At 35.0% G+C, this 26,717-nt stretch overlaps 1 non-coding gene across 1 annotated transcript; it reads left to right on the top strand.

Moving 5' to 3' along the window:
• The first annotated feature begins 24,332 nt into the window (after positions 1-24,332).
• On the top strand, positions 24,333-24,437 carry LOC121474330. Its single transcript, XR_005983342.1, has one exon. It is a non-coding gene; the product is annotated as a U6 spliceosomal RNA (small nuclear RNA).
• Positions 24,438-26,717: the final 2,280 nt, after the last annotated feature.

Raw genomic sequence — 26,717 nt, 5'->3', positions numbered from 1 at the left:
GAAATCCATCAGCTTTCTTTGTTCAAGAGCTCAATTGGCAAAAACCTTTTCTGTCTATTCCTGAATGTTATGTCCTCAGTAGTAATCAAAGAATAACAGTTGGAAACATTTTCTTAAAATATTTATCTTGTGTCAGTTGTTATTGTGAGAGGCTTTAGACTTTTTTTTTTAAACTTTTGTGTTACTTAGTATGGAATATTTTTATACTGAGCTATGTCTAAAAAAACCAATAAAATTTAAGAACAAAGACTTTTGAAGCTAGAACAAACTTCAAGACAATTTTTTCAAGCTTTCCTGTCTTCAGGCAGGCAAGTTTATACTATACCTATTTTAAGGAAGTTATCCCAAATCCAGCATGACTTTAATCAGTGGTTTATGGAAGAGAAGTTCAAAATAGTGGCGAGAGGAAGTGACGGTATCCATTCCAGGCAGTCAAATCAGCAAAGCACTGGCTATTGGGTGTCCAAATGCAGATTATAGAGGCAGAGATTTTGCAAATCCTCTTTAAAGGATGTCATTAGTGAGGCCTGACAACAGATAAGCTGGCACCATGTGTTGTATGATTCATGACTGATTGGATGGAAGGAAGGAATTAAGGCAGGAAGGAAGGAGGAATGTAGGTGAACTCCAACCAGCAATTGAGTTCAATAGCAAATCCTCATTTCAAGTGCCAAGAACAAGCCATTGCTGAGAGTTTATGTAACTGGAGCACAGACAAGCAGCAATAAGACAGGGACTAGTTCCTCAGACTATTCATTTGTTCTTAGCCAGGGGCATTTTAAGACTCCTATTCAGAAGAGTGATAAAGAGACATGTTTTCTGTTCTGATGTGGGACACCAGTTGAAATAAATGAATTTCTGTCTTGTTTTTGGGTTTCTACCTGGAAACAGGAAACAAAGAAACTGGTCCAATTTCTAATACAAGAAGAATTTTCAAGAACCATTTTATCTGAAAAGAGGTTCCAAGGATACAAGGGCAAAAGACTATTGGAAACCCAATTCTTCTGGCGAGGCCCAAGTCAAGGACAACTGGGTCAGAAGGCTGGGGTTTTCCATGGCAACAAGCAGAAATGCTCAGAAAACAGAATGAGCTCAAATCAGGATTATCAGGGCACTTGATTTTATTCAGTCACCTGGCTGACTCTGTTTCAAATTATTATTTTTTGACAAGTTGTCCAACATACAATGTTTAAAAATTCAAGAAATCTTGCAGGTTTATAACAGCAACAAAAAGCAACTCCTGCCTTATTTCTCTCCACCTCTGATCCATGCTTCACAGAGGCAGCTTTTTAAAATATTTCTCCTAGTAATCACTTCCATATTTCTAAACAGAATGTTTAGATGTTTTTCTGTGAATTTGCAATTTTAGTTTTAATATTATCTTTTGACTTCCTATAAGACTCTCATACTCCTGCCCTCAGCTCTTCTTGATATTCCGTAGACCAGAATTTCCTTGGTTCCATCCCTTCAGAATAAACTATTCTTCTGGGGGTTTATGTAACTTTATCTGGAAAACTGCTTCATATAAATGTTTTTAAACCATACTGTTTGTCTTTCTCTTTGTTATTTTGTGATGTATTAATATTTTATATAATTTTAATGAGGTTTTATGAAGCAATGAAGGAAAACATGGATGTTAAATCTACCATAATTAACCAGGATTCTATAGTCGGGTCCTGATTAAGAACAAGAGTGATTCTGGAGCAGTGATTCTCAACCAGGGACACTTGACAATGTCTGGAGATATTTTTGTGTGTCACAACTAAAGGGTGTTATATATTCAGTGAGTAAAAATTAGAGGTGATGATAACTATCTTACAATGCAATAGATGCCCCCCACACACCCCTGAGGGGAAAAAAAAGTTCCAAATGTCGTTAGTGTTGAGGTTAAGAAAACCTGCTCTAGAGGGAGCTTAAAATTTTTCATATACATGTAGCTTAAAGTTCTTAAAGAATTCAGGGATTTGAATATGAGGAGCAAAGTTAAATGCTAAAATCTATAGTAACCAATAGTAATACTTCTATGCAAAAAAATAGAAATAACTGAATTTTTGACCATTTGTTTAAAATATTTTAATAAATATTTAGACTAACATTTATGCTGAGATAAAAATTTTAATGCAAAGATAAAAATCATATAATCATCTGAATAAGATGCAGAAAAGGCATTTGACAGAACTCAACATCTATTCATTAAAAAGAAAAACTGTCAACAAAGTGGGTTTATAGAGAGAACATGCCTAAACACAATAGAGGCCATGTAAAAAAACAAAACAAGCAAAAAACCAAAAACAAAACCCAGAGCTAAAATCATACTCAATGGTGAAGAACTAAGAGTTTTTAGCTCTAGATCAACAAGCAGAGAGACAAGTATGTTCACTCTTGATACTTTTATTCAATATAGTATTGGAGTCTGAGCCACAGCAATTAAACAACAAAAATAAATAAAAGCATCCAAATTGCTAAGGAAAGAATAAAGCTTTCAGTATTTGCAGATAACATGATACTATACCTGGAAAATATAAAGATTCCATGAAAAACTATTAGAACTGATAAATTCAGTAAAGTTGCAAGATAAGAAATTAGGACACAGAAATCAGTTGCATTTATACACATTAATAATGAAGTAGCAGCAAGAGAAATTAAGAAAACAATCCCTTTTACTATTACACTAATACAATACAATACAACAATACAATACTCAGGAATAAACCTAACCAAGGAAGTAAAAGACCTTTACTTTGAAAAGTATAAAATACTGGTGAAAGAAATTGAAGATGATAGAAACAGATGAAGAGATATTCTACAGTCATGGATTGGTAGAAATAATAGTGTTAAAACATCCATACTACACAAATCAATCTACAGATTTGATGCAATCCCTATCAGAATATCAATAGAAAGCTTCATAGAAATAAAACAAACACTAAAATTTGTATGGAACCACAAACAAATCTGGAATAGTCAAAGTAATCTTATGAAGAACAAAGCTGGAGGTATCACAATCCCAAACTTGAAGATATTCTTCACAACTATAGTAATCAAAATGGCATGATATTGGCACAAAAATAGACACATAGATCAATAGAGCAGAATAGAGACTCCAGAAAAAACCCCACACATATATGGTAAATTAATTTACAACAATGGAGGCAAGAATATACAATGGGGAAAAGAGTCTCTTAAGTAAGTGGTGCTGGGAAAACTGGACAGCTACATGCAAAAAGAAAAAAAAATGAAACGGGGCAACTCTTTTATACCATACATAAAAATAAACTCAAAGTGGATTAAAGATCTAAATGTAATACCTGAAACCAAAAACTCCTGGAAGAAAACCTAGGCAGTACTTTCTTGGACATTGCTTTAGGACCATTTTTCTTGATAGCTTTCCTTGGGTAAGGGAAACAAAAGGAAAAATAAATTATTGAGAACTACACTAAAAAATTGCAACCTATTAACTAGGAAAAGATATTTGCAAATTATATATTCAATAAAGAGTTAATATCCAAAATATATAAAGAAGGTATGCAATGCAACACCAAATAATCTGATTTTTAAAATGAACAGAGGACCTGAATAGACATTTCTCCAAAGAAGACATACAAATGTCCAACAGACATATGAAAAGATATTTAACATTAATTATCAGGAAAATATATATCGAAACCATAACGAGTTATCACTTGACTCCAGTTAGAATGGTTAGTATTAAAAACATGAGATAACAAGTGTTGGCAAGAATGAGGAGAAATGGAAACTTGTACATTGTCGGTGGGAATGTAGATTGGTACAGCCACTGTGGAAAACAATATGAAGATTCCTCAAAAAATTAAAAATAGAAATACCATGTGATTCAGTAATTTCACCACTAGGTATTTACCCAAAGGAAAAATACCCTGCTAATTCAAAAAGATGTATGCATCCCTGTGTTTATTGCAGCATTATTTACAATAGCAAGATACGGAAGCAACCCAAGTGTCCAAGTGTCCTCAGTATATATACACACACAGACAATGGAATATTGCTCAACCATAAAAGAAGAATGAGATCTGGCCGTATGTAACAAGATAGATGGCACAGAGGGTTGTTCTACTAGGGGAAATAAGTGAGAGAAAGACAAATAACAAATGATCTTACTTATATGTGGAATACTGAAAATAAAACAAAGACAAAGAAAGCCAGAAACAGACTCAGAAATACAGAGATCCAGTGGTTGCCATATGGGAGGAGGGCTAGGGGATGGGCAAAGTGGTTGAAGGTGAGTGGGAGATACAGGCTTCTAGTTATGGAGTGAATAAGTCACAGGGATGAAAGGGACAGCAGAGGGGGTGTAGTAAATGGTATTATAATATGTTGTTTGCTGGCAGATGGTAGCTACACCTGCTTTGAGCACTGCATAATCTAAAGAGCTAGAACAACACTGTGTTGTACGCCTGAAACTAATGTAACATGTGTGTCAACGACACTTCATTTCAAAAAAGTTGGAAACATTTTAATGTAAGAAGTTACCAGGAAAGTGTGTACGTTTTTCTTAACATAAGTAGAAAAGTAAATCTACCAGGATGGTTCTCAACACTGTATGTTTGCTTGCTTGCTTATTTATTTATAAAAGATTTTATTTATTTACTCATGAGAGACACAGAGAGAGTCAGAGACCCAGGCAGAGGGAGAAGCAGGCTCCCTGTGGGGAGGTCGATGTGGGACTCCATCCCAGGACTCCTGATCATGCCCTGAGCCAAAGGCAGACGCTCAACTGCTGAGCCACTCAGGTGTCACTGCTCTTTCCTTTAAAACTAAGATCATCCTCATTTTACAAGGCAGTTTTTTTTTTTTTACTTTATATATCTGTAGCAATTTATTTCCTGCCTTTCTAATAATGTTTACATATTGTCTACTTAGCAGTGGGTCATCTATCTTCTTTGACTGTTTGGTTTTCATCAAAGTACCCCTATTCACTCCTTGCATAGATGGTATCTGATTTTTCTTCCCCAAATACCGATTACCTCCAAATAAACTAATTTAAAGATTAAAATAATTAACACATTTTCTGACTTCTAATAAAATTTGAGTTTTATGAATGCATTTTTAAAATTTTTATCTTGCCTTTAACTTAAGTTTAATGAATATTAAAAATAACAAAAGTTCATATGTATAATAATATATGAAAGTTTTAAATACACAATATGCCATATATGTGTGGTTATCAAGATAATTTCTAGCTGACGTTTATTGAAAAATTACTATGCACAAGGCATATTACATATATTAATTTGTTTGATATAAACTGATCAAACTATTTAATCTACCTATATGGTAAGCACCATTTTAAAAATGAGGAAATAAAAGGCATAGAAAGAGTCGGCACATTGCCAGATATTACACAGCTTTAATAGCATAGTCAGGATTTGAACCCAAAGAGCCTAATTTCCTTCTTAATTGGGAAGTATTCAGCTTTACCTCTTAGGGGAACATTTCTCTTTACCCTAAGACCCTCAGCCTCTACTCTCTGAAACCTATATAAATTATCTTCCTAATGTACAGGGCTTTATTTTTGTCTTGATTTTTCTCTATTGAATGAAAAGTGCCATAATTACCGTGAAACCAGTCTAGTATTTTAGAGGTTTTTCAAATCAGAATCAAAGTGGGATTGAAATTTTGGGGCTCTAATTTTATAACCAAATATTCTGATGTCACCATTGGTGGATCCAAACCTCCACCTACCTACTTCGAAGGCTTCATACACATGCACAAAATTGGCATGTTTCCCATAGTTTCCTATCCAACTGAAGTGTGGGCACGTTAAGGAAAAGTCATAGAATCAAAGGTTTCCAAATAGGAAGAAACGTTAGGAATATCTCTAGTTTATCATTCTTATTTAGAGAAAAAAAAAATCTTCAATTACTTCAGAAAAATACTCTCCAAAGGCTTACTTAAAAAGATTATTTATTTGGGATGCCTGGGTCGCTCAGCGGTTGAGAGCCTGCCTTCCGCCCAGGGCGTGATCCTGGAGTCCCAGAATCCAGTCCCACATCAGGGTTCCTGGGTGGAGCCTACTTCTCTCTCTGCCTATGTCTCTGCCTTTTTTTCTGTGTCTCTCATGAATAAATAAATAAAATCTTTTAAGGAAGGATTAATAAATTATTGTGGCCTATGCACATTTATCAAAAGTATTTAATCAAAAATACTTGCTATTTCTTGATAAATTTCATAATTATACAATATGATATTTAAGATGACAGTTTTCTACAAAATTATCATTCTTGCAATTCAACAATTTCCTATTAGCATTTATTTATAAGCAAAAATGCATAGAAGTCAATGTTTTAGTAAATAGAAATGCTGTCCTTGCTTCTAAGTATTTTAAATAAAGTACTATGCAAGTGTACATAATCTGTTTTTGAACAGATTAAATTATAATTTAATATAATTTAATGTGTTTGGTTAATCTATAATTATAGAATCTTTTAGACTACTGCACATAGCATTTAAAATTTATATAATGAGATTAAAAATATGAGGTGTCAAATTCTGAGGCCAAATTAGGAAAGAATTGCTGTATCCAAATGTTAATACATGGTGTATTTAAAGTTTAAAACAATAATGACTCTCTACATACTAAAAATTAACTTTAAAAATTAGTGTTGTATGACAATTACCCAAGTTAAAGAGACTATAGTTAGGAATTTCTTGGTTAGGAATGTAGATAGTCATACAGACCTTGGTTTGATGACTATCTCACTAGTCTAGATTTTACCTATTATTAATGATAAATAATTAAAATTATCTAATAATTAATTATTAATTTATCTATTATTATTAGAGCTTTTCAACTCATGCTGACATTTAGTTCACTGATTAATAAGTTTTAGAAATAATTTTGTGGACAATACTTTGTGTTAATTCCCAATGCTTAAATTTACTCAGTTTGATCAATGAGCCAGATATGGTCTTCTCTTGACCCAAAATGAAAACTTTTGAAATTTGTTTTTCCAGATATGCACCTCATTGAAATATTTGTACTTTTGTGACTTCTTACTTTTCTCAATCTGTGTTTTATTTGAAATATATAACTAAAGAATATTGCTGCAATACCAGGGTATCTGTAAACTAAGCTAAAGACTGGCTATAATAAGTCTTAAGCAAATTGTTAAGAGTTATGGCATTTTCAGGAGATAAATCTTTGTTCTACAAAATTTAAGATCTTCAATTCCGTATATTGCTAAAATCCTTTAAGCTCAAGTTAGCATAATGATGAAAGTTAGGATAAATATATAAATATATTTTTTGCTATTTACTGTCATTTTCTTTCTGTAAAGAAAGTTGCTTTGATTCACACATTTCAAAATTGTGCTTGACTAATTGAAGTTGTTACCTGCATTCTTGGTATTTAAGTAATAGAGTGAGCAACAGTGAACAAATGATTGAGAGATGCCCATTTTTTGCATTCTCTCATTTCACCTTCTTAATGAAAAGATACTTAGCAGAAAAATAAGAAACAAAACAGTCTAAGTGTTTAGGGTGCCATATCAAGAATTATCCATGCATCCAAAAATAAAATTGTGGGAAAGCAAGACTCTGCACCTGAAACAAACAATAAGAACAGGGACATGTATAAAAGGCAACAGCTTTATGCATGTGACAAAAGCCAATTAGTTGTACTATTCCACCCTACTGAAAACACTACATGTTGAAAAACCAACAGTGGTGGATAGAGAGCCAGGCTTGTGGAGGTCAGTTCTCCTAACTGCCCCCAGGTAATCCTCCTCTGAGACCCCTGCAGATAGTCACATCCGCGGTTCCCTGGTGTCCCTCATGTGATTGTTTTCTTGAGGTGTTATTCCTTCCTTGTTTCTGCATACTTTACATTCTATGGTAATAAAACCACGAGCCAACTCTGACTGGGGGCTCCAACTCGGCACCTGCACTTCTTGGCGATGCCTGACAGTGTAGCCCCTTCAGGGCTCTCTTTGTTCCAAGATACTGGACTCTGAGTGATCATCTCTCATCAGAACAGGCCACAAGGCATACAATGTTCCTCAGTAATATCAAAATAGAACAGAAGGAAGGAAGAAAGAAAGACCCATTGATTGGCTATATGGGAGAGCACTTTAGTTCAATGAGCTCTAAGATAAAGTAAACATAAAGCTGTTGCAGGACAGAATATAGCTATTACAAGGAATTTAGGTTGAAATTTCTTCATCTAATAATGAATGGGAATTAAAACACTAAAAATTAAGTATAAAGACCCTCTTTTCTGAGGGTTAGCAATGAAGGTTTAGTAATGCAGTCAAGTAAACACAGGGAGGGACAAAGGATTTCCATTCTTTAGAAGGCCAAGTTCCATAATTTTATTGATATAAATGGCTTCTTTGAAAGTCTTCTTTTTGTGAGGCTGCCAGAGAATACGTCTACTGTATCTTGATTATGGAGATTTTATTTGTATGGCAACTATTAAAAATCAATGACATGTGGCAACTTACTTTTTAATATACTTTTGCTTTGATTGAATTTTGCTCTGTATGGAGATGGATGGCGATTGGCTTACTAGCTTAACTTTGTTCAGGAATGCTGCTCCCATTTGTAAAACTTAAGTCAGTCTTCACTTATTTTTCCTGTCCTCACACTCTCAGGATTTTATAATGACAATATATCTTGGTAGTGGTACATTCGTGTTCCTTTTTTAAAATGAGGAGAAAACAACAACAACAACAACAAAAAAGGATTCCTCAGTGAGATAAATCATCAGTCATAACTTCCTCAACTGAGCTCCATCTTTCTGTGCTTAAGGAGCCATCAATAGACATATATTTCCTCAAAGCTTTCCACTACTACAGCTGTGTCAGAAAATATAGACAAGCATAGGTTTGAAACTTAGATTTTACCTATGTATTTCTTATGTAGAAATATTCATGTCTCATTATATCTTGAATTGTCGCATGCCTCGTCAATTTTGTAACTATAACAATGCTTTTAAGATTATTTTTTAACCTAATATTTAAATAAAGAGTAACACATCAAGAGCCTTATCTATATTCTCAGTTTTTCTCTGCCCTTTCCAAGGCTGTCCTCTCTCCATGATTGCCAAAATGACTGTAGGCTAGAGGAACAAAAAATATTGAGATGTGGACAGAGCTAATTAGCTTTAGAACCCTAGTAAACCTCCTTATGTGAGAGCCATAATTGTAAATACAAGCCTGCTTCAAACCACTTTCATTTGAGAGCAATCATAACGAGTACCATCTGCCAAAGGGGAGAGAGAAAAGGCTGCTTGGAGCAGTTGGCTTGTAGGATGAACTGCAACTCGTATCATTGTGTCCTAGCTCTTTGTTTCAAGAAAGTATGTTTGATTTGACAATGAGCTCTTATGTTTTCTTTTAACTATTGTTTACATGGGAGTTAAACATCAAATAAACAACAGGCATTGATTTTAAAAAATTCAGAACTGATTTCCTTTATATTCTTCTTTCATCTAGCAGAGGATTATACTCCATTGTTCCTATTTGCATTCAAATCGTTTGCATATGTTGTAATTAAAATCTTTGAAGTTTACTGATTACCAAAATGTGTAGAACAAAGTATCATCTTTAATCAATATGTGCTGTACAGATAAATAATATGTATATAAAATCTTAGCAGGCACTGTTGGTGTATACTAAATTTATTGGATACATTTTTTCTATTATTAAGGGCCCTACTGTCTAGGTTTCAAGACAAGATATATACATAATAATGATGACAACTAACATTTTTTTAAAAAGATTTTATTTATTTATTCATGAGAGACACACAGAGAGAGGAAGAGACATAGGCAGAGGGAGAAGGCTCCATGCAGAAGGCTCCATGCAGGGAAGCCTGATGTGGGATTCGATCCCAGGACTCCAGGATCACGCCCTGGGCTGAAGGCAGGCATTAAACCGCTAAGCCACCCAGGGATCCCGACAACTAACATTTTGGTTGTGCAGTATAATAAAGGTAGCTGCTCATTTAGATGCTTTCTTTTTTTCCTGGTAATGACACAGTAACATTTAATTGCAAATCAATATATAGTATGATTCAATGACCATATATGGTTCCCACACAAGTTCTACTATTGTTGAGAGAATGAAAAGTATAATGTTGATCTATGTGAAGACATCAAAGAAGAGAGTACATAAGCATGTTACTGACATAGGAAGGAATAAATTATTAAGAAGGAATAAATAAGGGGAGCCAGGTGGGGATTCATTTAGGAAGATTGAAAAGCTGCTCTAGGACATGGCCTATTTCAGAGGACACTCATTAATAAAGACACAAAGAATGTCCAATTGAGGAGGCGGAGCTAAAACTTAAGTGCCAGTTTGGATAAGAGAATAATCAGTCAATTAGCCTGTGGCTAACTATGATTTGAGAGTAAAATAGTTACCTTGCTTTAAAGTCAAGGCAATAGTTGGAGTGGGGATATAAGGTGTGGTCCTCTGGGTGCATCACTTTTTTTTTTTTTTTTAACAACCAGAGCAGTTGTGAAGGGTCTGTTCTATTTGTTTATGATTCTAGCTAAGGTTCTCATTGAAAAAAGGATTTCATATTCAGAAAAATTACTAGGAATAATAATGAGTGTTAGAGAATTCTAACCAAGTCTAGATAAGGCTAAAGCAGGAAGAAGCATTAACAGGACAGAAAAATCAGATAGAAGAACATGCAAGTGGGACTTACAGATAACTAAGGAAAGGAGAGTTTTGAAAAGGAGAGTGGTGATCCTAAAGGCTGCTGAAATTGCCAGTGGCGTGAGTCCAAGAAAGGCTGAGTGGATTTTGTGATTAGTTGCCCACTAGTAACCTCTCTGATTACCTTTTCTGAAGAGAGTAGGAACAGAAGTAAGCAAAGAATAAAATGAAGGTGGAAATGATGGGGAATTTTGTCAATAAGAGGAAAAAATCTTAAAAAAGAGGAAAAGATAAAGGGAGAGTCGGAAGACTCAGTGGAATCAATTAAATCATTATCACCAACAGACAATGATTATCACTCAAACACAAACTAAATGTGTTCTATTAGATTGACACTGCCCAACAGGACATTCTGCAAAGATAGGAATGTTCTATTTCTGCACCAATCAATACAGTAGCATTAGCTGTATGTGCTTATTTAAGCACTTGAAATATGGCTAATGCAACTGAGGAATTTAATTTTTAGTTTCATTTAAATTTAATTTTAAATTATACACCCACATGTAACTAATAGCTACCATATTAGATAGAAGATACAAATACTGATATAAACAGAATATCACCTTTTGAAACTGAAGTATAATTAATATAAAATAAAATGTATGAATCTTAATTGATAAGTTTGAAAGTTGATCATGCCCATAAAACTACCACCTAAAACAAGATCTAAAATTCTCCATCAGCTCAAAACTTTCCATTCTGTCCTTTTCCAATCAATTTACCTCCCACTTCTGAGAGCACCCACACTTTCTTCATTTAAATAGATTCTCACAGTATTTTTTCTTTTCTATCTGGCTTTTTTTCATATAACAAAATAGTTGGTATTCATGCATGTTATTGTGTATGTCAATTCCATGATACGGATAGACTATAATTTGTTTATCTACTTTCTTATTGATGGATACTCTGTTGTTTCCAGTTTGGGACTGTTATACAACTACTATTGATAACCTGGAGGGGAAATGTCAGATGTGGCCATTTCTAGTGCAAGTTGCAGAACACTCCAAATGGCCTGGCTTATGTGATTGAACCACCTACGGCAAAATATGGCTTCAGATGCTACTTGATATAAGTGTTCACAAAGTGCCATTAATACCTAACTTCTCTTTGTCCATCTTGGCTCGTCTTCCTATTCCACTTAGAGTCTGGTGTCATGATGGCAAAATAGCTGCAACCACGAGCCTCACATGCTTATAAACATATATAAGGATATATAAAATATATAAATATATATATAAAATACTATAATTCTGTAAGAGATAATTGTTTAATCGCTTTTATGAAAGCCAGATATATCTCCAGGAAGTAGGTAAAACCATCTAGATTTCATGGGCATAATGTGGTGGGTAATTTGGTTGCCAAAGGAGTATTAATTTTTAAAGAAAAATTTGGGGAGACAGAGACAAGATATATAATCTAGTGGTTTAGATGCTGAGTGCTTTGAACTAAAATTGTAAGTAGTAGCAATATCACCTATCAGATACCTGATTTGGTTCATATATATATATATATATATATATATATATATTTGTATAAAATGGGAAGAATTTATTATATTCAAAACACTGTTAGGTTGTTGTGAATATTAGATGATGTAATTTATGCAAATGTTAGCACAGTGCCTGCTCTATATATAAAAATATGAATGACCATTATTGTTAAATATGTTCAATGAGTTCTATAAATGGAGAATTTGAGATCATGAAGAATTTTTATTTCATACTTGAGGATTTGAAATGTCTGCAGCTGACTTCTTTTAAGCTTATATACTGGTAAATTGCTGAATCAGTGTTAATACCATCCCTCCCCCCTCCCCCTTTATTTTCTGTCCATTCTTGAAACATTCTTTCAAGTCCTGGCTTATTATCTTTACCTACTCTTTTTCTTTGAGACTTAAAAAACAAGTGTATTTACAAATAGACAAGCACAATTAACTCTCCCTGATGATCCTTGCAGGATACAATGTTAGTAATCAGGAAACAGTCTAATCTCAAAAAAACCCAACTGGATTTCTTGGTCGTTGTGACCTCTTTTGTTGTTTTGTTTACCTTTTATCTCTCCTACCCTGTTTATTCCTCCATTAATTCTCAGTTCTCTATAGGGGCAGCCTGGGTGGCTCAGCGATTTAGTGTCACCCTCAGCCCAGGGCCTGATCCTGGAGACCTGGGATCAAGTCCCACATCAGGCTCCCTGCATGGAGACTGCTTCTCCCTCCATCATGCTTATAAATCATGTATTCTTAAGACACATGCCTATGTCTCTCATGAATAAATTAAAAAATCCTTTTAAAAAAATATGGAGGGTGATCCCTGGGTGGCTTAGCGGTTTGGTGCCTGCCTTCAGGCCTGGGTGTGATCCTGGAGTCCCAGGATTGAGTCCCATGTTGGGCTCCTTGCATGGAGCCTGCTTCTCCCTGTGCCTGTATCTCTGCCTCTCTGTGTGTGTGTGTGTGTGTGTGTGTGTGTGATGCATAAATAAATAAAATATTAAAAAAAATATGGAGTCTTCCTAATGGGTATTCTAACTTATGCTCACTATTTAATTTACACAAGAGTCTACTGCATAGCCAAGAAGGTGCTCCTGAGAAGTGGAGATTTCAGTGAACACCAAAGACATCTGTACCATTGAGGAGATTGCTAACCCCTTCCAGAGCTTTACTACATAGCATTTTCTTTCTTCTCATTACCATCTTCTCCATTCCCACCTCCTCCCACATAGAACAGAGCACAGGATCCTGTGTCAATGCATTCCTAAGGGTGGTCAAAAGGAATGTAAAGAGAAATGAAGGTAAGAATTGATTTAAAAAGAGAAATCTAAGACAGCAATTGCCATGCATCAATTTCTGCAGTTCCTTGGGGCTGCTATGTTTGATATGTGGCTTTTCTTGTGCGAGGAGTTACCTTAAACTGAAGAAAGAGAAAATGATATAGAAGATTTGTTTGATTCCTCCTAGGGGCAATGGCCAATCTTTTCTTTCTTTCTTTCTTTCTTTCTTTCTTTCTTTCTTTCTTTCTTTCTTTCTTTCTTTCTTTTTCTTTCTTCTTTTTCTTTTCTTTTCTTTTTCTTTCTTTCTTTCTTTCTTTCTTTCTTTCTTTCTTTCTTTCTTTCTTCTTTCTTTCTTTCTTTAAGATTTTATTTATTTATTCATAGAGACACAGAGAGAGAGAGAGGCACAGAGACACAGGCGGAGGGAGAAGCAGGCTCCATGCAGGGAGCCCAATGTGGGACTCCATCCCCGGTCTCCAGGATCATGCCCTGGGCTGCAGGCGGCGCTAAACAGCTGCACCACTGCCCAATCTTTCTTCTCAAAGTGTTGTAATGGAAGTTTTCTGAGGAGCAAATATCCCCTCCCATCAAGCTATAAAGGGTAACATCTGAAAGAACTTGGGGATCCTTGAAACATGAAAGGGCTCTGGGAAAAGGAAGTGTGGGTAGGAACGGGAATGGCCTCAGAAAGAGAGAACTAGAGATAAAGATGTGCTAACAGATGAGTTTGAAGAAAATCAAGTAGGAGGGGAAAAAGGGAGCAGGTGAAAGCAGAGGACATACCAGAGTTGATGACTCTAGAAAAGCCAGGTCTATTGATGGCATTCACAGTGGGAAACAGTGACTCTTGCAGTGGAAATATGTTTGATCCTGCAGTGTACCCTTTATAGCATTAACTGAAAGAATAATCAGTTAAGACCAAAGGGATGAAAAAAATGGATTGAGGTGTAGAGCTAGTATCCCAGACTAGCAAACCCTTGGAGTTCTTTGGTAAGTAGGTAATGGAAATCCCATTTATGTTTTTAACATTTCTCTGTAAGTGTCTGTAATTAGTTCATGTTTTAACTGATTGAGAAATCTGGTTATAATTTTGCTTATACTACACTAATTGAGTTATTTTTAAATTGTCCTTTGAATTTGAGGTGTGAATTTGAGAGTTCTAACTAATACTATTTAGAACTGAAATACATAACCCTGTAAGCACTGTTCTGACACTTCGGTCATTATACTTCTGCACCTCATTGATGTAGAGGGCAAATCATTACTTTAATTTCTACAAAGACTGTTATTGATATATTATGGAAGATAATTAGATTATGATCTGGCAAGAAAAGTTACTTATTTTATACTTCTGCTAATATAATTTGGATACATTGTTCAGGAAAATGAGAATTTTATAGCAGTATGGAACATCATCACTGGGCAACATGATTTTCAGCTTTCCTTTATGTAAAAAAAAGAGTTACACACTATTTTCTTAGAAGATTTTATTTATTTATTTGAGAGAAAGAGAGAGAGAGAGCCAGGGGATGGGCAAAAGGAGACAGAAAATCCCAAGCAGACTCTCTTTGAGCTCAGAGCCTGACTCTGGGCTCCATCTCACAACCCTGAGATCATGACCTGAGTCGAAATTAAGAGTCAGATGTTCAACTAACTGAGCCACCTAGACATCCCTATGCACTATTTTTTAAGTATTTGACATACAACTTAGGTAGAAATAGTTATGTGTTTCAGTTAGAAAATAATCTACCAATATTAGCATTTACTAAATGCATGGAAACTACTCTGGGTATTTGGTATTGCCAACAAAATGTGATCTCAGTATTTTAATGTCTACCATTTTCTGCTATTGTTTCTAGGAAAATTGCAACACATCGCTCCCTTCCTATATTGATGTCCTTTGTTTGATTTTTTTTCCTTTAGTTGATTTTTAAGTGATTTCTGTAGATGATATTCAATGCCTAATAAATATCAATACATTTCCCCAAATAGCTTTTTAATCAACTTCAGTTCAAATTTTCACTTATAATTATTTACAAGAGTGTTTGCCAGAACTCTATGGACAAGTTCACATTTCTGTTTGTCAAATGTTGATTTAGTGTCATTCCTCCTTGTTATCTTATAAGTTGTTTACGAGTCTGGTCAAGCTGGTTTCTTGCTTTATTGTTACAACAGCTTTTCCAAACTTCTTATTCAATCACAGAAATTTACCAACCAAAACCAGAAAACTTTGATGAATCATGGTGTGCATTTTATACACACTTTTCATAGTAGCCTCTTACTTCGGTCAGCCTCTGGTTAACCTATTTGGTTGGTTGTTGTTGGTATTTTACTTAGAGTCATAATAATGAAAGTTAAGCCATCCAATGTACTTTAATGGAAGACCCATGCCATGGGGAAAAAGACAAAAACTGGTGGATCTTTTAGAAAATTAATTTTAGTAATTACGAAAGTTTTCTACATATCCAAAACTAGAGCAATGCTGTATAAACATAAATTAATACCGACAGATTTTTTTTGAAGATTTTATTTATTTATTCATGAGAGACACACACACACACACACAGAGGGACAGAGACAGAGACAGAGACAGAGAGGCAGAGACACAGGCAGAGAGAGAAGCAGGCTCCATGCAGGGAGCCTGAGGTGGGACTCGATCCCAGGACTCCAGGATCATGCCCTGGGCTGAAAGCAGGCACTAAATCACTGAGCCACCCAGGGATCCCCATTTTTTAAAGAAATATTTCTACCTTTCCAGGTAAAAAAAGTAGTAGTATTTGACATCTACTAGTTGATGAATATTAAAACGTACCCATGATAGAGCAGTTCTCGGTTTCATGTTTTATTTTCTACCAAATTTTCATGATTGCTTTCTTAAAATAAATGTTGAATAGCCATTGCTTCGGATATGGGGACCTGTTCTTGATCTCCACACAATGTTTTGGATACAGCAGCTGCATGATTGGAACTTGTTAATATTTCCCCTTGTTTTACAAATGTTACTTTAAGGAATTATTTTATACTTGGGTAATGCTTAATACTAAGAACTCTGCACAAATAACATATTCAGCTTATACAGCTACAATACAAAATGCTAAATTATTTCTATATTTGATATATTGTTTCCATGGTCCTAGCCTTGAAAAAGTTGTTATTGTATTTGCATAGCTGTATATCTGGAAGATCTTTTCCCCAAAATTCTCTGGCCACCTAGAAATTCTTCTAAGTGTTCTTAAAACTGAAGGCTTTATTGATTGTCTGGAACCTAAATGATCCCCCAATCTTCTCTATTCCTAGCTTGTTTTGTTTTGTTTTCACCTCAGTGTGATTATTCACATCTGTTTTTATTCCTTCTTTCTTTATTATTATTTTTTTATGGACTTCTCCTACCATCTTGAGACTTCCAGGACCTTGTGCCCTCTCTTCCTCCTCAGTTCTAATGGCCTGTGTCCTTCCATAGGATATGCAACATTACCATACATTTTAGACCACAGTCATCAACATCTAGGTAAAAGTGATGCAAACGAAAATAAATCTTATTTTCTTCAGGTCTGTGTACAAATACTTATGACAACATTTTTTACGTACAGTGTAGCCTCATGAAATACTTTGATGTCAACTATTATTTCTCAATTGGCTTTCAAGATTCTATGTGAAAATGGTGTTATCTCCATTTTTTTAGAGGAGAAAGTGGATACCTAGATAGTTTATATTACTTGACCAAAATCACTGAGATGATATATCCAATGAATGGGAACTTTATAGTAACTCCAAGCTAAAGCATTTTATGCTACATTGGGGCAATATTCTAATCAGAAATTATTCTTGAAGTGTTACTGAGATCAATTTTTAAGGATAGTATCTCTGAGTTTCCCTAAATCTGCAACTTAGGCATGTATGTTTCAGGATTTGCTACCATGTAACTTTAGGGTCCTAGACAGAGGTTGAGGGGTAAATTTTACATCAGTAGAGTCAAAAGATATTTATTAAGTGACTTCTCTGGTTGGCGTTATGAGGTATTGAAAATAGCTAAAATACTGAACTTATACACACAGAAGTGGAAAGAACTGGGACAGCATCAATAAATGTGGTATTATTACTAAGATATGGTATGTCGTGTACCACATGGTATACCATATGGTATACCTGCTAAATATGTGATCGATGATTAAGTGAGTGGAAAAGATAAAAAGTGCTTTAGAAACAACTGTAGGTACAATTTGTTGAACACTAGTTATGTCTATATACAAGAAACTGCAAATACACATCTGTATACACACCTACATACATATAGACTTACACCAGTCTTTACAAAATGATGTGAATTAGATATACTGTCCCATTCTAATGATTAAGGAATCTGAAAATTTAAAAAAAAATCACGAAATGTGTCCAAGGTCACAAGATGGCAAGACACAGAATTAACAGTTAGATCAGTCCTGTCTGTTACCAAAGCCCAGCATGTTTCAATGCATCAGTAAGTGGGGAGACTACCATAGGAAAGTCTGTTCAGGAAACCCTCCTGAAATGAGTGAGACATGTTGGGCTTTTAAACGTTAGTAAAATTGGGATCTATGAAGAGATAGGAGAGAGATTATTAAGAATTGGAACAATAGCAAGCATAATGCACCTAAAGGAATGAAATCTTTATAAGATATTTGAAGTGCAGTGAGAATATCAGTGCGGTTGGAATTGTGGTGACACATTAGGAACACAAGCAGATGCAGAGAGAAAAGCAAGAGCATTGTTCAGGGCTTCTAATATTTTGATTACTAGGTGGAAAACCAAGAACACTAATTTATGTATCCATTGAAAAAATTAATAAAATAACTTTAAAAGTCATTAAATTAACAAAAAGTTTATAGCAATTTTAGGTTTACAACAAAATTGAGAGGAAGATACAGAAATTTCCCAGATACCTCCTGCCTCCACCATTCATATTTTCCTATATTTCCAACATCCCCCCCCCCACCAACTAGAGTGCTACATTTGTTACAAATGTGTACAATTTGGTACATTTGTTCAACCTACATTGATAAATCAGTTACCCAAAGTCTATAGTTTACCTTAGGGCTAACTCTTGTTATTTTATATACTGTGGTTTTGGGCAAATGTGTCATGATGCATATCTCTCAATTATGATGTCATACAGAGTATAATCACTGCTCTAAAACATCCTCTGTGCTTTGCTTGTTTATCCCCTTCTCCCCTACTTTGCCATTGATAAATTTTAATAAAAAGTATCTTATAATTTGTACTTTAGATTAATTTGATGTTGATGTTCTCTAGGGATATGAGAAAACATATAATATTTAATTTTTCTTAGTTGTCATTTGGAATAATTCATTCATTCATGCAGCAAATGTAAAAGAAGGATCACAAGAAAAATTGGAAGAAGTCAAATCTCAGTCTTTGAAGAGAGAGAACAGGGCATAAAAAATTATAAGAATTTTTAGTGTAAGTAGTAGGAACACATGTGGTCCCATTCAGTCTACTTTTTCTAAGTACCAGCTAAGAATGAGGTATTAGATTATTAGTTTAATCCTGTTCCAACAGATAGAGAAAATGAGAGAGAAAGCACATTTTAGACAGGGATGAGTTTGATGTTATGCTATAAAGAAGTTTTAGGAATCATTTGATTTGTAGGTTTGCCTGAAATATAGAGGTCAATATTTGAAAATTTGAAAATGGTCTTGTTAAGAAGTATAGAATTTAAAGAAGTGATGGTAATGCTTTTCAGCTTGCAGAATATGTTCTTTTGAGGGAAGGAACAGGAGCCTTGGAGGAAAATAAAGACTAATGAGTAAAGCAAAACCAAGAACATTGCATTTTCATAGACGAAGGACAGTTTATAAATTTTGGAAATATAACACTAACGAATCATTTTAAGTCCTTTGGAAAATGAAAGACATATACACTTTTTATAACTTTTATTTTGTCTTTTGGCTTAAAGAGATTTTGTTATGGTTTTTGTTTGCTTCTCAAGCACATAATTTCCCTCAAAAACTGTAGCCTTCAGAAGAAAGTTCAGATTCCTGTTTAAGATTTGTTTCAAGAGGTTTTATATAGCATTCTTACAAAACCAAAAAATAATGCTTTGCTGTTTAAGAAAGAAAAAATTGAAACAGCCAAGAAAAAGAATTTTTACAAAAATTATATTTTCTAAAACAGCATGTTATGAAAATGTGATCCACTATTTCTTTATACAAGGGTTTTCAAAAATGCATGCAATTTCTAATATCTCAGGAACGACACAATAAAAAATTATGATATGGACGAATTGTACAGCTCCCATTAATTATGACAATCTATGTTAAATAGCAGAATTATCTTTCTTTTTTAATATCTTATTTATTTATTCATGAGAGACACACACAGAGAGAGAGAGAGAGAGAGAGAGAGAAAGGCAGAGACACAGGCAGAGGGAGAAGCAGGCTCCATGCAGGGAGACCATCGTGGGACCCGATCCCAGGTCTCCAGGATCACACCCTTGGCTGAAGGTGACGCTAAACCGCTGAGCTACCCGGGCTGCCCAAGAACCAACTTTCTTAAAATATTTAAAGCACTATTGCCTAAAACTTACTGTTTTGAGTTGCTATAATTTTTCATGTACAATGACTTACATGATACTAAGAATATATCCTAAGTTTACAAAGAAATAGGTAATAACCACAAAATTGACTTGGTACATACCTTCCCTTAAGGAATTTATAGATGATGGTTCTAAAATATGAATTGTTTTTATAGCATGACATGTAAAATTGAATTGTGTGATCTGAAGTCCATCAAAACATTTCTAAGGCCAAATTGTCTTCCTGAAATTGCTATGCACATTTCACATTGCTTTATATACTTTAATTCTATTTGACTCCAATTCCCTGAAAAAATTGTCAAAATGCTGCCTTTGGCTATGCAGTGTAAGTCATAGAAGAGTCCCATGCCATTGATAGTTGCTGCCCAGAGAAATTTGATAATTCTAGGTCATATGTTTATGTATCATGTATATATACATATAATATCATGCATATATATGCATAATGTATATATTTAATATTACATTTAGTAACAGTTTTATTCTCTGTGTTTATCCTCATAACCTCCTTTCAGAGCAGTTTAAAAACAAGACAAACCAAATATATATCTCTCTACTGTTCAGATACCATAGTAATGGCTAAGTTATAGAAGCATGGGAGATGCTGAATCACTAAGTAGTCCAAAATTGGTATGTTATTGGCTTAAAATTAAGACACCTGAGTTTAATAACTTGGTATAATACATAAAACACGGAGTTTTTAGTAGGACTCTGCATCTTTATTTAGTAAAACTACATATCTTTCTTAAGTCATATGATTACTGTGTTAAATATGCAATTAAATATCAAGGGCAAAAGATTAGCATCTGTCTTCATAAAAGTATTTTTGAAGTATAACATAGATTTATGGGCTATATTTGGTGAGTATTGCTAAAAGTGGAGTGAACTTGAGGACTTAAAACATACTGATAGGTTACTTTGGAACACAACTCCTACAAATTCATGAGTGATTAAAATTGAGAAACTGAAGTGAGCACAGAGAAATGCTTTTGTAATTCTGGAAATGGCAATGGGTGGATAGATGTTTGTAATGCAACTGATGGTTTTCTCTAGAAAAATCTAGAGAGAAAAAAAGAAAAAGGAAAAAAAAAAAGATAATACAAGACCATGGGCTGTCTGGGGAAGATGGAGTAGCAGGGCCTAAGCTCATCTCCTCCCATGGATACAACTAGACAACACCTATATCAGTGTAAATTACCCAGAAAATGACCCAAAGTCTGGCAGAACAGACTGTTCATAGCCAAATGTAGAGAACTGGCCACATCAAATAGGGTAGAAAAGACAGAGACATGGTTAGGAGCTAAATGGATCCATGGGACTGTCCCAAGAGAAAAGAAAGAGTCCCTCACACCAGGCACCCCAGACACAGGGAAACACACAAGGAAGATGAATCGCCATCTTTGAAATCAGAGGAGCATAATTTTGCAAGTTCTGTGATCAGCAGGCTTAATACCTGGAACTTTAAAAATCAGCAGGCTTGCTCTAGGAGACTTGGGAGAGTAAGGAGAAATGGAGTCCCCACCTTTAAAGAGATAGCACAACAGATAGCCCCACAGAAAAACAACATAGAAGTAGAAGTTTGTAAACCGCTTGTTGTATTTTGAAAGGAGATTTGTTTACTAATCTTAAAGCATATGCTGGAGGATCAGGGATCATTGGGAGACTTCTCCAGGAACAAAGGTGATGGTAGACCCCATTTCCCTTCTCTGCCTGACAGCCTAGGTACACAGACATCTGCAGGGACCAAAATAGCACACTTTCCACCAAGCTTGATAACAGCACCCCAATTCCATGCTTCTATGGCTCTGTCTCCTCTAAGCCCCCCAACGTTGATAGGAATTTTGGGTGGCTGCAGTGTAGAACTTGGCTGTCACTGCATAACTAGCATTCTTCTCTAGACCCACTCTCTCCATCCCTGTCACGAGAGCTTTCTAAAGTGGTTTCAGGTCTTCTCTCACAGCAGAGCTGCTAAAATCTTTTTAAAATTGCACCCCACCTCTGCATTTTCCTAAGACCCGTCCATTCCAATACACCCTTGGCAAGAGTACATCCAAAGCAGTGCCATAAGCTGGTTGTGTGCAAGTGGCCCAGACAGGGTTTAGTACCTCCAAAAGGTGACTGTTTCCCCAGGGAGAAGAGAAGATAATGATACACACTAGTCCCACTTCAGTCCTAGAAATGGGCTTGAGAGGGACATCTTGCCTGATTGTAAGTCCCAAAGTGCCAATGAAAATTTCTCAGGACACAGCAAAGGGAAAGCACCCTGCAGTTTGGTGCTACTGTAGCTCTGGCAAATGTCTAGTCTGTATCAACACAAGTCCAAGGAAACCCCAGACTAGCCCACTAACAACACGGGGAACAAAATCTGCCTGCAATAGGCAAAGAGAGCTATTGGAGATGACAGGACTAAAGGTAAACCCAGCTCAGTCATAACAGAAGGGCACATGCAACACACAGAAGACACTCCTGAAGTGCCAGGTTCTGGTGAACAGGGGACATCACACTTCAGGGCACTAAGGGACCTCTTATTCACAAGGCCATTGCCATCAAGAGCAGGAGATATAGCCAACTTTCCTAACACATAAAAACAGACACAGAATTGGACAAAATGAGGAGACAGAAGAATATGCCCAAAATGAAAGAACAGGACAAAATTAAACAAGAGAGCCAAACAAAATACAGATAAGACCTATGCCTTTTAGAGAAAGCAATGGTCATAAAGATACTCACTGGACTTGATAAAAGAGTACAGAACATCAATGAGACTATTAGAAGGGATAGAAAACATAAAAAGAACCAGAGATGAACTCAATAACTGAAATTAAGAATACATTAGATAAAACAAACAGAAGACTAGAGGAAGCAAAATAATATATCAGCAACCTGAAGGACAGGGTAATAGGAAGCAATCAAGTTGAACAGAAGAGAGAGAAAAAAATTAAAAAATGAAAATAGACTTAGGCAAATCGGCAACACCATCAAGGGTAAAAACATTCCCGCTACTGGGATCTGAGAAAAAGAAGAAGAGAGAAAAGGGATAAAAATATGTTTGATGAAATAATAGCTACTTCCCAAATCTGGGAAAGGAGACAGAAATCCAGATCCAGTTGGCACAGAGAGCCCCTAACAAAATCAATCCAAAGAGGTCCACATCAAGACACATAATAAGTAAAATGGCAAAAAAGTAGTGATAAAGAGAGAATTTAAAAGCAGCAAGACAAAAGAAAATAGTTACATACAGAGGAAACCCCAAAATGCTATCAATTGATTTTTCAGCAGAAACTTTATAGGCCACAAGAGAATAGCATGATATACTCATAGTGTTGAAATCAAAACAACAACAACAACAAATTGCAATCAAGAATACTCTAACCAGCAAAGCCATCATTCAGAATAGGAGAAATTAAAAGTTTCCCAGACAAAGTTAAATGAATTCATGACTACTAAACCAGCCCTATAAGAAATGTTAAAGGAGACTCTTTGAGGGGGGAGAAAAAGACTATAAATAGGAGTTAGAAAAGTAAGAAGCACAACAATAGTAAAATAATTATATCTATAAAAATCAAAGGAGTCACAAAGTAAAAGAACGTGAAGGATAAAGAAGATATGATCTATCTATTGTCTACAGATATATAATAGAATATTACTCAGCCATAACAAAGAATGAAAACTTACCATTTGCAACAGCATGGGTGGAGCTAGAAAGTATTATGCTAAACAAAATGAATCAGTCAGAGAAAGGTAAATACCATATGATTTCATTTAAGAAACAAAACAAATGAACAAAGGGGAAGAAAAGAGAAAGAGACACAACCAAGAAATATATACTTAACTATAGAGAACAAACTGATGGTTACCAGAGGGGAGGTGGGTGGAATAATGGGCCAAATAGGTGATGGGGATTAAGGAGTGTACTTGTGATGAGCACTGGGTGTTGTATGGAAGTGCTGGCTCATTATATTGTACACCTGAAAGTAATATTGCACTGTATGTTAACTAACTGGAATAAATATGTAAAAGTGTAATAAAAATAAATATGTGAAAAAAAACACAAAGAATGGTGGCTTTGAATGACACATTGGACCAGATGGATCTAACAGTATATTCAGAACATTCCCTCCTAAAACAACAGAATACACAATCTTTTCAAGGGTACATGGAATATTCCCTAGAGTAGATCACATTAGGTCACAAAACAGGCCCCAATGAATTAAAAAAAAGACTAAAGTCATACCATGCATCTCTTCCAATCCCAATACTATGAAACTAGAGTACTTGCTTTGGTGGCACATATACTAACTGTGATGACACAGAGAATATTAGCATGGCCCCAACACAGGGATGACACAATGCTATGAAACTAGAAATCAACTACAAGAAAAAAATCTGGAAATAACACATATATGTGGAAGTTAAATAATAGTAAACAATGAATGAGTCAACCAAGAAATCACATGAAAATACAATGGTCAACATCTTTCAGATGCCACAAAAGTAGATCTTAGAGGGAAGAATATAGCAAAGCAAGCCTATCTCAAAAAGCAAGAAAAATCTCCAATAAACAACTTAACCTTATACCTAAAAGACTAGCAAAAGAGCAAATAAACCCCAAAACCAATAAGTGGAAGGAAATAATAAAGATTAGAGTAGAAATAAGTAAACTAGAAACTAAGGAAACAATAGAACAGATGAAGAAACCAAGATGTGGTCCTTTGGTAAATCTTTAGTCAGATGAGAAAGAAAGAGAGAGAGAGAGAGAGAGAGAGAGAGAGAGAACTACAGGCCAGTATCTCTGATGAACAATAGATGCAGAAATCCTCAAAAAAATATTAGCAAACTGGATCCACTAATACATTAAAAAAATTATTTACCACAATCAGGTGGGATTTATTCCTGGGATGCAAGGTGGCTCAATATTCACAAATCAATTGATGTGATACATAACATCAATAAGAAAAAGGATAAAAACACTATGATCGGGATCCTTGGGTGGCGCAGCGGTTTGGCACCTGCCTTTGGCCCAGGGCGCGATCCTGGAGACCCGGGATCTAATCCCATGTCAGGCTCCCGGTGCATGGAGCCTGTTTCTCCCTCTGCCTATGTCTCTGCCTCTCTCTCTCTCTCTCTGTGTGACTATCATAAATAAATAAAAGTAAAAAAAAAAGATTAAAAAAACAACACTATGATCATTACTATAGATGCAGAAAATGCATTTGACAAAGTACAACATCCATACATAGTAGATTTAGAAGGATGCATCTCAACATAATAAAGACATATATGAAAAAAAACATAAGTAACATCAATGGTGAAAAACTCAGAACTTTTCCCCTAAGATCAGAAATAAGACAAGGTTGTCCACTTTTACCACTTTTATTCAACATAGTACCAGAAGTCCTAGCCACAGCAATAAGTCTAGAAAAATAAATAAGACATTTAAATTGTTATGGAAGAAATAACACTTTCACTATATACTGAATAACATGATACTGTACATGGAAAAGCCTAAAATCTCCACCAAAAAACTATCAGAACTTATATATGAATTCAGTAAAGTTGCAAAGTAAGAAGTTAATACTCAAAAATGAGTTGCATTTCTGTACACTAATAATGAAGTAGCAGAAAGAGAAATTAAGAAAACAATTCCATTTACCATTGCACCAAAAAGAATAAAAGATCGGAATAAACTTAACTAAGGAGGTGAACAACGTATACTCTGATAAGTATTAAACATTAATGAAAGAAATTGAAGATGACACAAACAAATGGAAAGGTATTCCATGCTCATGGATTGGAAGAGTAAATATTGTTAAAATGTCTATTCTACCTAAAACAATCTACATATTTAATTTAATCCCTATTAAAATACCAACATCATTTTTCATAGAACCTGAGGAGAAAATGCTAAAATTTGTATATGATCACAAAAGCCTGTAATAGCCAAAGCGTTCTTGAAAAGAAGAACAAAACTGGAGGTATGACAATCCCAGATTTCCAGACATACTACAAAACTCTGGTAATTGAAACAGTATGGTACTGGCACAAACATAGACACAAAAATCAATGGAACAGAACAGAGAGCTCAGAAATAAGCCCACAGTTGTATGGTCGATTCATCTTTGACAAAGGAGACAAGAATATGCAGTGGGAAAAAGACAGTTTTTCCAACAAATGGTATTGGGAAAACTGGATAGCTACATGCAAAAGAATGAACCAGACCAGTTTCTTTCACCATATGGAAAAATAAACTTAAAATGGATTAAGTACCTAAATGTGAGACCTGAAACCACAAAATTTGTAGAAGATAGCACAGGCAGTAAATTCTCTGACATCATCCATAGTGACATTTTTCTAGATAAATCTCCTTAGGGAAGGGAAGCAAAAGCAAAAATAAACTATTGAGACTACATCAAAATAAAAACTTTCTGCACAGCAAAGGAAGAAATCAACACAACAAAAAGCTGACCAAATGGGAGAAGGTATTTGTAAATGAAAAATCCAATAAATGTTAGTATCCATAATATATAAAGAACTTATACAACACCAAAATGAAAAAAAATAATTCAATTGAAAAATGGGTGGAAGACATGAACAGAAATTTCTCCCAAGAAGACATACACATGGCCAGTAGACATATGAAAAGATGCTCACTATCA

Source organism: Vulpes lagopus, chromosome 12 (genome assembly GCF_018345385.1).
Source record: "Vulpes lagopus strain Blue_001 chromosome 12, ASM1834538v1, whole genome shotgun sequence".
Lineage (NCBI taxonomy): Eukaryota > Metazoa > Chordata > Mammalia > Carnivora > Canidae > Vulpes > Vulpes lagopus.
The sequence above is the reverse complement of the archived record's forward strand: the minus strand, read 5'-3'. Positions and strand labels throughout refer to the sequence as shown.